The sequence below is a fragment of the Colletes latitarsis genome, chromosome 3 (assembly GCF_051014445.1).
Source record: "Colletes latitarsis isolate SP2378_abdomen chromosome 3, iyColLati1, whole genome shotgun sequence".
Taxonomy (NCBI): Eukaryota; Metazoa; Arthropoda; class Insecta; order Hymenoptera; family Colletidae; genus Colletes; species Colletes latitarsis.
The window spans coordinates 34,201,416-34,213,834 of NC_135136.1; the positions used below are offsets into that span (position 1 = coordinate 34,201,416).

Consider the following 12,419-nt stretch of genomic DNA (forward strand, 5'->3'; position numbering starts at 1 on the left):
GACAAATACCTCACTGTGCGACTCTTCGACTTCTAAACAACGGGGAAAGGGCATTGAATTGATTCGACACGTGGGTCAATCACCGACCTGTAATTTTCGTCGTCGAAGCGGCAGCGCGGAAGCGCCGTAACGAGGACAGGCGGCCCTAACGCGACGACCAGGATTTCGCATTATGCTTTCCAGGAGAAAGCACGTTACGTGAATTCGGTACTTTTCCAAAGGCCGGTCATTCTGCTCTTCTTGGGAAAATCCCAATTAGACCGGCTCAGCTCTCAGGTCGATGCTAATGCCCGGCGACTTCGGTGAGGTTGCAGCGTTCGGAAAATCTGGATCGGGAACTCGATGAACTGAACTCTAATCCCCCGGCTGCCACCTGAGCAAACACCGGTCACCGTCGACTCCGGGCCCTGTCGAGGAAGACTAATGATTCCACGGAGTTCCTCGAGCGTGGCGCGAAACTTCTTCGGGGGAAATCGAGAAGAAACGCGGAATTCTAATTTACAGAAACAGAGAACCTCCTCCCCGCGGTCGTAATTCGCGATCGATTCACCCTCCCCGCTCAAACTTCCGTAACGCTGACCAAAAGTTTTTCCGAACTCGCTGAAATTTACCAACGATTAAGTTTAAAATCGATGACGCGGCTCTCTGTGGAGGCGTCGTCCAATTAACGATCGATTCGAGGACGGAATGCCCACGGTTTTAGAATCTGGATTTTCGGGGGAAGCTTTCGTAGCCTGGGAAGCTTGCAGAGTTATCCACCGTAGGAAGAGTCCAGGGTCTGAAGGTGGTGGCGGACGAAGTGTGTGGCTATCGATCACCGGTCCACCCCTGTGGGCGATGGTCTCTCCTCCTAGCAAATTCTCTCTCTGTCCCTCCCTCCATCTCTCTCTCTCGATCGTTCCTCTCTTCCCCTCGACAGCGAGCTCCTCTTATCCTCATCCCCCTCGAGTTACACCGAATTTACCTAACGTAGGCGCGGTAGGTAGCCTCTCTTCCTCTTGTTCCTCTCTCCGTCTCTCCCGGTGGCGTTACTCTTCCGTTCTCCTGCCTTCTCTGCGCTGGTTCGCTCCCCTGGTGCCAACGTCTCCATAGCTCTGGACCCTTTGAGAGCTCTCCTCGAGGAGGCCTAGAGAGGAGGCTGGTGCGACGGAGAGGCCTCGGACGAGGGAGTAGAGAGAAGAGACGAAGACCACCGAGGACAGGGAACGAAGGGGCGGAAGAGTGAGAGTGAGCCATGAAGGGGGGAGGGGGGAGCTTGTTATGGACGTGATGGACCCTTCGTTCGTCGTACATCTGGGCAAGTAGACCGGGCAGAAAGGGGGAAGAGAAGCTTTTAGAGCTTGGAATATTCACGAGGCCGTGGCTTGGACAAGCGAAACACATCCCTCGATATCTGCTTCTTTGGACGTCACGCCCTAAAATCAAATCGGCTGGCGAAGATCGGCTAAGTTGATTTCTGACGTCCTGGATCGTTCGCGCTGCGTGGATGCGTATAATGGACGCCCCCGGTCGCTTGACGATTGCCTGTCGGAAGCAACGTAATATTGTTTCTGGTCGTTCACCCTTTCGCGACCAAATACGTTCGTCCAGGACTCGATAACGTTACGTTGATCAACCGTATTCTCGAGTACGCTTTCCCATATCTTATTCAACCCTACGCAGACCATTCGATATATACAAAATCTTTTAACGCTGATATAAGCGATATTTAATATCAATTTATTCGAACATCAAGTTTCGTACGAGTCTATGTCACTCTACATTTTTGACTTATAGATAGATCCCTTTTATCGCGTCACCAATTCGATAACACCCTGTCAATTTGATCTTTATAAATAGCTACTATGTTCATTTATTTATTACACGCATAAAAACCCCAATAGTGTGCAAGAGAAAATATTTTTATAGTTGAGGTAGAGAACATGTTTGCTAAACGACGGAACACTTTCCTCAAAGAACATTGTTTAAAGGGACCAGGCAGTCAGAAAATCGATTTTCTTCTTATTTTGTTTCGAAAGTAATACTATTAGGAAATTAAATACCAAGATTTCATGACATTAAGGCGTGAAGAATAAGGATTTGGGAGATGAAAATGTCGAGCGCGAGCTAACATCCTTCATAATAATAATTATTTAAACTATGTTTATTGCATAATTGAATTAGAAATTTATTGCAAGAATTATTTTTTTGTGTTCAAAACTGTGTATCTTCGACAATTTTGCATTTTTCAAGGAGAATTTTAGTTCGTACGACGCGTAGTACTAATATGAACAAAATGTGTTCGATTTTTTATTATATACCCTCGAATTCCTACTCACTTTCGAGAAAAAAATTCGAGTAGGTGGACAAATTTTTCGACAAATTTAAAAGATTTCAAATCGTTCTGGAAAAATTATTTTTGGTTGCGGGGGTCAATTGCAATCATTTTTGGTGAATAGACATATCCCCGAAATCTTACGTACTTTCGAGAAAAAAATTCTTACCTACTTACAATTCTTAAAAATACAGGCGGAACTTTAAACGTTAATAACTTTTTAGCGACGCCTTAATCAACAAATTGCTATTCTTGATTTTCGTCTTATTTTGGCCTCTAGAATCTCCCATTACAATTTTTCTCAGGGATGACCAAACATTTTTCATGCTGTAAAATATTGTCAAATATCATTTCTGGTTTGACCATTTTACACGAGTCTCCCCTTTTAATTGCGTGGAAAATGCATCTGTAAAGGGTTCCAAACATTTGCAACTCGATTTTCGTGGTACTCGAAAGATACATTTAATAATTGCAAGATTGCCTTTAAGCACCGTAGTTCGACTACGTTCGGGCGAATGTTTGAACTTCGTAGTCGGAACTTGCGCGTTCACGGACGCCTTTTGATTTCGTATTCAGGGTACGTTGTCCTCCGGTGGCGCAGAGCACTGCCTACCAGCAGGAATACGAGGTCCTGGAAGGACTTCCTCGGCAATCAGCGATGGTCCGCAGCCGCTGTTTGTCTTCGCGCGTGATTGGCGCCTTGCTTTGCCGCTTCTGTTTGGTCCAACGTCAAGGTGCCTTGGAATTCCCGTCTACGCGACTGTTTATTGACATTTAACTTCGGTAACGAGCGTATGCAGAACCGACGACGTTATAGAATTACTCGGGAACACCGATCTCAGTCGAAGATTCTTTTATTAGGTTAAATATTATTCCGTGAAAATTGTTTAAATCCCGTTTGATACGAATATCTAAGTTTCTCGGGTCGACTTCTGCGCTTTGACGCGATTTTTCTTAAATGTTTAGCATATCTGAGACGTCTGGTACATTGTCGTGTGACTAATGCAGCGCTGTCTGTCGGGTTGTCGCGATTTCTCTTCATCAAGTTGTCAGGGCTCCACCACTTCCTGAAACTACTCGCACCCATGTTAATCCTTGAGTCTAAATTACTTCTTGATGTCTGATATATGTGGATTAACTCTTTCTTGGTTAGAAATTTTATGTCAATCGAGAGGATAGTATTTGAAACGACAGAAAGTAATTGGAAGATTGATAGAGTTTGTCCCCTCGAAATTCAGTTTCCAGAAAAATTGGTACAGTTTTTGTTAATTGCAGATCAAAGTACTAAACACATGTGTTCTTAGAATTTTCAGTTTCTATGATACATTAGAGTGAGAATTATTCTATCTATAATTGACTCAGATTTCAGTAATATTACACTGTGTATCATTAATTATTCCTTGTACAAGTAAAATTAGTACCGCAATTATTAAAATTCCTCCAATGGTTCAAGGTGCTCGAGTAAAAATCGTGTCAGATCTACGTTCGCGACTTGTTTCTGTTTTATATCGTTTATCGAATGCCGGGAATTCCAGATAAAATTCTCGAGAAGGAAACCGAAAAGTAATAGATTCCCTTTGGACGACCGTGTGCACATTGAAACGCACGCGACGCTGTTTACAACCTCGAGCATGGTCCAGGTTGCACCATACGCGAGACGTCAACATAGACCAGGGCGGTACATCGTCTAATAACGCCCAGCAAATCATAAGAACCTTAACAAATTCCCTTGGTCCATGTGTTACAGAATTTATGGATTCCCTTTGGTAGGGCCCGTACAATTCACCAGCGCGCGAGAAATTTTCCTGCCCTGTACACTATCTCGCGCATGTACGTCCATCTACACATACACACACACGATCATCTAGGTGCGTGAGTGCGTGCGTGTGATATGAGGTCCTGTAGGAATTCACTGCCGGGCGTAAATTCTCTGCCTCCGTCCTCGTTTCCTCCACCATCCAGTCGCTCCCCTTGGGGTGGACTCTAAAGTCCACCCCCTTAGCTGGCCGTCCGACCAGCCACCCCATATCTCTCGTTCTTTTTCCCCTCTCGGGCTCACTGTCTCCCGTGGACACAGCTTTCTCTGACCATCGTCGCTGCCGCCTCCAGCGACAACATTCTGCAGTCTAGCGAGAGGGTGACTACCCCTTCCGAGGGTACGGACCGAGGACAGTGACGCTCAAGCTAGCGCGAACGACGCCTGATAAGGAATGTTTCTTTTTTTATCGTCGAGTCTTTTGCTTTTCCGCCGTATTACTAACCCCACCCCCCACTTGCCCCTCGACGGGAGATGAATTACTTCAGCTTTATTGCTTTTAATTACTCGATGCAAGACGAAGAACGCGATCGCCTCGATGGACACTCGAGCCATTATGGCACCGGCTTGCCAGCAACGTTTCTTCGATGCTCTCACGACGTATGTACTCGCATTTATTTCGAAAGAAATCAATCACTGTTTTTCCGTTTTCTACGCGGAATGTCGCGCGTTTCCTTAAGATCTAGATTGAGCAATTTTTTTAAAACTTTTTAAATCCCTTCACTGTTCTAATAGTTGATCCATTTTCGGTATTCTTGGGGGTGGGAATAACTCTATTGTTAAGACACAGATTTTAAATTATTTAACATGTTACAATTGACTCTGGTCTCCCCTATCAGTGATTTCAAATTCGAATGTTCCAAAATTGTTTCGTAAATCGTAAAGTCATAACATTAAAACAGTAGAAGATAGAACAAAGTCACATTAGGAAAAATTAAATGATTTTGAGTGGTGCATCGCGCGGTGTATGTGTTTCTATATTTTAATATTAATTACTCGTTTACAACAGTAAACTTCAATCGATTAAAAAAGGTATCGCCGCTGAACGTTTACAAATTTCGAAGCGTAACGAGTCAAGTTTTTGTGAAAGAATTCACGACGCTCGACAAGCCTTTATTTGCGGAGGAATACGTGTATTTCACTTCGAGGGGCCATTATGGCAGACGCTGCTATCGTATGGTCGTGACCATCGAACGAAGACGCGCGGAATTACGATCTCGATGCAAATAAACTACGAATACAATCGCGGCGCCTTATCAGTGCTTACGGATTCCACGCACGTACGCACGAAGAACATCCTGAGCCCGGTAAGTGGCGTATGGAGATATCCAAAGGAGGGTTGGATAGGTCGAATGGTTCGCGAGGGTGCTGACGAAGGGTGGTACCGACGGCGAAGAAGGGTGAAGCAGGTGGACGGATACCGGAGCCAAGGAGGAAGCGAAAGAGATACGAGAACGGAAGACGATACGGAAAAACTGGGAAGAAATAGAGAGAGAGAGGTTCGAACTCGGGGGGAGGAGAGGATCAGAGACAGGGAAGATAAAAGCAAAGAGTGAGAGTGAAGGTAAAAGCAGCTAGAGCGAGACAATGAGAGGGGTAACGAGATAGGGTCGAGGAACGTGGACTTGGAAGATCGTTCTCTGGACCATCCTTTCCCCTTCCATCGGCTTTCGATCGTCTCTTTTCTCCCGTTGTTCCTCCTTCTCGCACCCTGCATTCAAAATACGTCGATACTACAAGAGATTTCCCGTGTCGCGGTGCGTGGAAAGAACGCGGGAGTCTTTGTCGTTGGGCGAATTCGAAAAAAGCGTACCCTCGATCGCGTCAAATTGCTCGTAAAACGGAAATCGAAGGAGAGGATGGAAACTTTCATTTTGTTTCAATTTCGCGACTACCTGACTCCTGTGTTAATTGTATAAAGTGATTGTGAAGAGTGAGCTCTTTTCTGGAAAATTAAATTCCCTGTAATTTTTATATTTATTTTTTTATAATGGTGTACCACTCTATAGAACATATTTTGTAAGGGAAAGAAATTATTTTTACCTCGATGAAAATTGTTTTGATGTGGGACTGGCGAAATATTAATTGACGAGTGGAATACGGTTTGTTCGATACGTGGAACGAAGTTGCAATATACGCATGCAAATTCTCGATCGTTTCAAAGATATTCGCTTCTTTAACTTGCAAATAATGCACGATTATTCGCGTTGTATTATGCGATGTTTAATACCTTGTGAATTGCGTATGACAACAAGTGTTACATAATTTCGAAGCGTGTCGTTGTAAATTGATTTGCTTCACATTTTCAATAATGAATTTTCATTGCATTCACTCCAATCTAGCAAGACTATTTATCTAGTAGTTCCTGCTTTTACATTTGATCGTGTTCGTTAAGTGTTTCTTAAGAGTTTACAATTTCCATTAGGTAATCAACTTGAGTCAGACGTTCTTGAAAGTAGAAAATATTAAATCAAGTATTAGAATATTTCCTTTCATAATTCGAAACTTGAGTGTTACTTAATCTTTTTATTTTAGAATTATGTTTTCATTGTCAGATATTGTATTCGAAAGGGCGTTGCATTTCATCGTTGATGTGGGTGTTGATACGCCTAGATACGGGTCTGATCGACCTTGTTGACTATTCAGAGAAAAGTACTTGATAACTCGTTAATTTCTTGTGCATTAGAAGAAACAACAAATAAGTATTCAAACTCAATATAAGTCATGAAATGACATACGATGCCTGAATTTGCTGAATGCAATTCGACCAAAGACCAGTGGAATATCCAACAATGATGGATCAAATCAGTATGAAAACTATTAATAAATTCTGAACTGCGTCGAAGAAAATGATCGAATCCCAAATGATAGCAACACAGTTTAAAACATTTGACTATCAATGCCCACAGATTATAGACACTCAACGAAGAAGATTTCGAAATGAAATAATTAAAATTGCATCGAAAACTGTATTTTTCGTTGCAACCTCGATCCCCAAATTGTCTTCCGTTGACAAATTTTGCGTGAAGAGTTTGGTCCAGGCGTAGGAACCATCAGCGTCCGGAGCGACAACTGAGTCGAAACGATGGAACGCGGGTCGCGGAATCGTTGATCTTCCGGCAATTATGGCTCGTCGGCGAGACTCGATCCCGCGGGAGTTCGTTGAGAAGAACCGACTATGGTCCGGTTGAAGGCCGCCTTCGCTCGCGGGCTAATGCCACGGTTGAGCGACAGCCGGCTAATTTTTGCTCGGGGCCAATCCTGGCCGCGGCCTTGGGCTCGCTCTTGCCCGTTTAATAATGCAGGACGCCACTGTGTCAGTGTGCCAATTCCTCCCTGGGCAACCGTGACAACTGACAAGTCGCCAATATATAAATGAAATTTAACGGAGACTTTTTTATCGGAGACTTTTTAGCGTCGCTAGAAATTGAAACGCAACGATTCGACCCTCCATCACTGACTAATGCAAAAAAAAATACTCGACAAGTGCAGTAAGAAATGTCTAATTAACATGTTATTTTGTTATTTATAAATATTCGACATAGTGTCTCGCTGCTCTATTCTTAATTTTGTAGACTTGTGTTTTATCCCAATTTCGGGATCGAAAAAATGATAGAAATAACTGGAGTGATAAAATGGAACTTTCTGTGTTCTTCTTTTCTATGTTGAATCTTGTAAAATTAGGTTGACTGAGACACAAATCAAACTTGCCATAGGAATTCGAATTTTATATAAAGTCTTCTTAGACACAAATATATATAAATAGAGTTTTCTTTTTTTTAATGTTGAATCTCGTATCTAGTTTAACTAAGACATAAATCAAACTTTTAGACACAAATACATAAAAATAGAATCTTCTTCTTCTCAATATTGAATCTTGTAGCTATGTTTAATTAAAACATAAACCAAACTCGTCATAACAATTCGAATTTTATATAAAATCTCAGACACAAATACATAAAAGTAGAATCTTCTTCTTCTCAATGTTGAATCTCATATCTAGTTTAACAAAGACATAAATCAAACTCGCCATACCAATTCAAATTTTATATAAAATCTTCTTAGACACAAATACATAAAAATAGAACCTTCTTCTTCTCAATATTGAATCTCATATCTAGTTCAACTAAGACATAAATCAAACTCGCCATAAGAATTCGAGTTTCATATAAAGTCCTCTTAGACACAGACCACTGTGTTCTACATCAATACAGTTTTATTTGAATAATTAAAAACTTGTTCGATATTATCAAAATATCTTTGCCTCGATCACGTACTATGGTCGTAATGTTACTGTTTTAATTTTAAGCGACAGTTGGAACAATCGCTGATAAGAAGGGACGCCGCTAAATTTAATTTATACGTTTCGATCGCGTCGACTATAAATTCCCAACTGACAAGTGGCCGTCGCGCAGCCTTTTCGCCTGAAACTTTCATTCGACGGAGCGATATCGTCCAGCCAAGTCGCTCATTATCCTTCGCGAAACAACGTCGTCTGGGATACGACTGCGAGTCGTGGACCGCCATTTTCTGGAATGACAGGATCTTTTCTAACTCTCGCGATCCTGTGAATTATTCTTGCGAACGAGCTTTGGGCTCCAGTCGGTAAAATACGGGATTTTCGGCGCAGAAGTCGATCCAGGAAATGAGCGACTAAACAGTTGGAAGGTTCTTCAAATATTTATTTGTTTTACGTTGTTTGCTTGTCGCGGGGTAGGCGAGAGTTGGGGTTGTTTCGAAGGTGGTGTTTCTGCTGGAAACGGGTCTTCTGGGGAACAGATTGCTGGAATGGAGTACATAATTACGACGCGAAATTATGCTTGGCGTTGATTCGTAGAACGTTTTGAGATCGAGTAATCAGTTTGAAGAATTTCTCGTGAAAAGCCTGTCGAAGAATAATCTTTTTACGAGACGTTAATAGAAACTTCATTGTTTTGGTACTTATAATTATTTTAAATTTATTTACGGTACTAGCACGAAGTTTAGAATAATATACTGACTGCGTGTCGATCATAACTTTCAATTGAAACAAATTGCTTCTATACAAACATCGTTCTAAAACCGGTTTGGACCTATGGAATGCAACTCTGGAGATGTGCTAAGTCAATCAACATAAATTTCATGCAAAGATTTCAATCAAAAATGCTCGTATGAAGTGCACTTTGTTGCTACCTACACGATGCACAGAGATCTCAATGTATACTCACTGAGAAAATGCAAAGGTTTGTTAAGATTTACCAAGCCTCTACAACAGTTCAACACACTGGTAAAGAATGTTGCAAACAATTATCTCGTAGCAAGAAGAGAAGTGAAAATAGCCTACAAACCTACTTTCAAACACCAGTAGACCATCAAATTGCATGGCTATGTTAGTAGAAGAGAGTGACTTCGTTTTCCAAGACATAGTCGTCCAATTTACATATTGGAATTATATTTCACAGATTATGAAGGCCACTTTTGTGGAAAAATATTAAAATTATTTGCAATATTTCTTGATAAATGTCACTGATCAATGAAACTCTCGAAGAAGAATGGGTATGTGGCATTTATCATTTAAAAAAATAAATCACTTTGTATTAAAAAATAATCTACAGCAAGCTTGAAGAAGTTAAGACGTCACCCCACAAAATAAAATACACCTCGTATAATCCCTTCCAATAATAACAATAAACAACACAATATAAAAATAAATTGTTTGAAAGTAGAAGACGATTCTACGAATGCTTCTCTACTATTCTAGTCGTAAAGATTGTAGACTTATTTATCTCATAATTCGGTTTGCGGGCACAGGGTCCCAGAAGTCTGTTGTTTGGCCAAGACAAAGAAAATATTCGTTAAGAGAAGGCCATTAGTGGTGAACTCCTGCCTACTCTTCGTCCTCGCTCGCCTTTTGTCGATTAACGCATCTACGCGAAGTGGAATGAAGTGAAAACGAAAGTGGCCAGATATTTAGTAAATAAAGTTTCGAGCGAAGTTTGCAGTAGCCATGACAAAAAGACCGTGTATTTTCTTTCTTTTAAAGGATCGAAACGTTCGTCACTGGTTTACCTAGAAGAAACACGTTGAAGTAGCAAAGTTCTCTAAAACGAAGCTGAAGTTTCTTCTGCGATAAGAATATTTACATAATATTTAGTATCATTGTAAACGCAAAATTCGCTGGTTGACATGTCTTGAGTATTCAGACAAATTTCTCTTGGTTCAGATAGATTCAGATTAATAAATCATGTTAACATACATATAAAATTTTCATCAATTTTCTCAGAATATTATAAGTTTATTCGCTCACTGCTCTCGGGTTACATCCCTCAGGGATCTTATTAAACTTGTTGAGCTTACACCCACGCGGTAAAACGTTTGTAGCTTCGTTATTTTCATAAAATCATTTAGCAGCATATTTGGTGGACCCCAAGCTGTAAGAAAATGCTCGAGTAAAATACTTAGTATGTACTGTAAACGAGAAACAAAAAGGCAGTCGAGATGTGTAACAAAATTCAAACTCTGTCAGTCACTATAATTAAATACAATATTTTTAATTTACGCGATACTATACGATACTCATTCTCTTCTATTTTACGTCTATTTTACGTAAATTGTTCCTAATGAACTTTCTCTACATTTGTACTAAAATTATTAGACTGCAGATCTTTATGCAAATTCATATTTTTATTAATAGAATTAACCAGTCAGCTGTGACGACCTCTTTTCAGAGCATGTACTTGTTTCTTTTATTTTGCTCTCCAAAGATTCTGAACATATTGAAATTTGGGAATATATATTTAATTTTCGCTAAAATTACCATTTAAATAGCAAAAGACTCGTCAAACACAGCTGACTGGTTAAATATAATAGTTCGTATCTTACATATTTCTAATATTTTTGCATATTAAGTGCATTCTGTAATTTATCAAGAATTAAAATTTCCTATAAACGTGTAAACATCCGCAGTCTAAATATTATTTACATCGTATAAGAGTAAGGCGGGTTCCTGTGCGTTGAGGCGCGAATAAGAAACAAAGACGGAGAAGTTTGTCCATCCCGTTCGATTCCCCGCGAATCCTGAATTTCATTATAAATTTACGTCTCCCGCGAGAGCCGACGGAAAAGTATCGGACACTCGTTACCGAGTTTACAGCGTCGATTATCGACAGCTTTAATGGCCCCCGTTGACTCGCCGTGGAAACATTCTGTTTCAGGACTCACCCGCAACGAGTAAAAAAGGAGGACGGATAAAGAGATATCAACGCGGATTTACTCGGTATCCCGCTAGCAGCGGGAAGTGCTCGTAGCTCGATCCCGGGCCGTCTCAAGGATGGAAGGATCCTCCGCAGATATTCACCTTCGAATCCTGAAGAAAACGAGCCCGCGCCGAACTCGATCGCCATAATTTACGACGACGACGTACCGAGAGAACGTTATCGTACGATTCTGATCAGCGGCGAGAGACTTCGACCCCGCGATACAAAAAACCATTCGAGATCTCGTCGAGGTCGTTACTCGAACTCGCCGAGTAATGAGGGACTATCGAAAGCGAAGGCAAAGACGCGAGATCCGAGCGTTGCACGTGTTTTCTGGCTTGATCACTCATTAGTTAACAGGGAGATCGAACGGCCAGAGTGGAGGAACAGGCCGGAAAAGAGGAACGATGGTAAGAAATTGATTCGATTGTTTAGCCTATTCGCGGTAGATATCTATTTTCTATTTTCGTAGTAGAATGGCAAAACGATCTTTAGCTACCACACACTTGCAGGCTATTTTAATTTCTAATACTCGTACGTTCCTTTTTTTAGACTTATAGTAGCCATTTTCTAAACGAGGGCGTCGAATATTTGTGTAGAAAAATATTTCTTTAGTCGGTGGAGTGCAAATTATTTTTCTTTTAATATTCTTTAATTACCAAACAGTTGCAGGCTATTTTAATTTCTAATACTCGTACGTTCCTTTTTTTAGACTTATAGTAGCCATTTTCTAAACGAGGGTGTCGAATATTTGTGTAGAAAAATATTTCTTTAGTCGGTGGAGTGCAAATTATTTTTTTTTTTACATTCTTTAACTACCACACACTTGCAGGATATTTTAATTTTTAATACTCGTACGTTTCTTTTTTTAGACAGGGTAGTTATTTTCTAAGCGAGGGTGTCGAACATTTATGTATATAGAAAAATGTTGAATCAATTTCTATAGTCAGTGGAGTGCAAATTATTTTTTTTCATCGTCCTATTATTATATTCTATACTAAAATCTTTGTAAAATTTTCAGTCAACTTGCAGACAGATTAAATATTAACTTCGT

At 40.7% G+C, this 12,419-nt stretch overlaps 1 long non-coding RNA gene across 1 annotated transcript in view; it reads left to right on the forward strand.

Moving 5' to 3' along the window:
• The first annotated feature begins 11,366 nt into the window (after positions 1-11,366).
• Positions 11,367-12,419, forward strand: part of LOC143340283 (uncharacterized) — a 50,275-nt gene continuing 49,222 nt past the window's right edge. Inside the window, exon 1 of the long non-coding RNA XR_013079407.1 lies at positions 11,367-11,775. This is a non-coding gene — a long non-coding RNA (uncharacterized LOC143340283). The remainder of the gene's footprint in view (positions 11,776-12,419) is intronic.